Raw genomic sequence first — 2,367 nt, forward strand, 5'->3', positions numbered from 1 at the left:
TGGGGAGATAGAGAGGGACCTTTGAATTATTCACAAAGGAAAACAGGGAACCCATTGGTAGTTTTAGTTTAGGGTGCTACTGAGGTGTGTTTTTGGGTTTTAAGAGGTGAACAGGAAGAGTTTTTTTTCCTATTGATTATCTTTTACTTTGTTCCTGGTTGGAATGCCCATCAATGTCAACATGAAGTTCACTTTTAGTTCTTTTTATTTATTTTTATTTTACTAACACCCATTTGCTTTTAACCCCCTCACATGTTGTGTTGTTGTAAACTTACTCTTTCAAATAAATACTCGTCTAACCCTCTGGAAACCAGCATTTGGACTGTTTTTGTGTTGCTCCTCACCTACTTCAGACAGCTGTGGACTAAACAACGTTTTGTAGACAAAAGGCTAAAGTATGACATTTTTAGAGCGACATGCTATATTGTGAGAGCAGGAGAGCAGTGATTGACAACATGTTCAACATGTTGTAAAAATATGCCATATGATTAAATAATGTAAAGTAGGCCGTGAAAAAAACTCCAGAAAGATTTTCTTGGAAAAAAAAAATCATCATGAATTTTGGCGCAAAAAAACGCCTTACTATACTATGTCGAAAAAAATGGGATTTTTCAACATGTTGTAAAAAACTGTCATATGATGAAATAATGTAAAGGAGGCCGTGAAAAACACTATGGTAAGGTTTTCTTTGAAAAAAAAAGTCATCATGAATTTTGGCGAAAAAAAACGCCATAGTATACTATGTAGAAAAAAAAATGCGTTTTTTTCAACGTGTTGTAAAAACGTGCCATATGATGAAATAATGTAAAGTAGGCCGAGAAAAAGTATGTCGTCCAAAACATGACTGCTGGAAGCTGCAAGCCAACGCCTAAAGAACAAACTAAAGCAATGGAACCAAACCCGGTTCTGTGGTGAAGAGAAACAGATGAAATGTTTGATGCAGCTAAATAAAGCAGGAAGACACTGAGCTGCTCAGGTGTTCCTGATAACACCAAGCAGCCACCTGGACAGCCAATAGGAACACAGCTTACTGGAAGTCCAGAGGGCTGGCTTAGTGAAGGAAATTTAGTTTAAAGTTGAAGCAGAAAGTTAACAAAGAAAGTTGAAAACCACCTTCTGATACCTGAAATCTCTGAGTTTTCACACAAAGAACACCTGAACATGTCAAACTGGTTCCATAGTAGAACCATCATTGTAAAAACGTCATAGTATGGTGTGTTGCTCAAAAAACATTAGGACCCGGCTGTCTAGGGTCGCTGATGAGCAACACAAAAACAGGACAAACGCTGGTTTCCAGGGGGTTAGGAGGATATTTATTTGAAAGAGGAAGTTTACATAATTTAAAAAAGATTTAACATGGTAATAAAAACTGTTGTGTCCAGGGGATGGAGGGAGTTTATTGAAGTCTTCTTGGGCTCACATGGGAAATCATTTAAAATATAAACTTGATATTCAGTCTAAGGAAACTGCAGAGTGACAGAAGAACCAACAATATCTCCTGTTTTCTCCTTTAATGAGTCGACTCTTCTTGTGCTTTCAGACCAAAGAACTACAGACTCTTCACAACCTGCTCAAACTCTTGGTACAGGACCTCACCACACGGGTCAAGAAGGTTTCTGTCTCATTTCTACTCTGAAGCTCACCTTCTCCTGCTCAAACTGCTGACAAATGTTTCTGCTGCTCTAAAGTCTGGTCTCCAAAACTTCCTAAAAACTCTCAAAGTCTCTTCTGCTGCAGGTTGCTTTGTAGAACTGTTCCAGAAAACCTCACTAAACCACATGGAGGAGCCTCAAGATAGTCGTCTAAATGAAACTGTACAAAAACCAAACTAGCACAACCCAAACGCTAAAGTCTCCTGCAGCCTACCAGAGAACCTCTGAGAACAGAGAATCAGGACAGGAACTCTTACCTTCTGGACAACCAACGCTGGTTCACTACAAGAATACAGAATGTGTCTGACCAAAAACCTCTAAAGACTCACTACAGCCAAGAAAAAGACACAGCTGCACCAAATCCACTAATCACTGCACACATTAGCACCATGTGCTAACTGTGGCTAAAGAACCACATTTACCAAGACAACTATCCAGTACAAAGCCCTAAAACACACCAAGAAACACATTAAAGATGATTTTACTGCTGGAAGCTGCAAGCCAACGCCTAAAGAACAAACTAAAGCAATGGAGCCAAACCCGGTTCACTGGTAAAGAGAAGCAGAGGAAATGTTTGTCTGCAGCTAAATAAAGCAGGAAGACACTGAGCTGCTCAGGTGTTCCTGATAACACCAAGCAGCTACCTGGACAGCCAATAGGAACACAGCTTCCTGGAAGTCCAGAGGGCTGGCTTAGTGAAGGAAATTTAGTTTAA

The sequence above is a fragment of the Amphiprion ocellaris genome, chromosome 17, assembly GCF_022539595.1.
Source record: "Amphiprion ocellaris isolate individual 3 ecotype Okinawa chromosome 17, ASM2253959v1, whole genome shotgun sequence".
In the NCBI taxonomy this organism is placed as follows: domain Eukaryota; kingdom Metazoa; phylum Chordata; class Actinopteri; family Pomacentridae; genus Amphiprion; species Amphiprion ocellaris.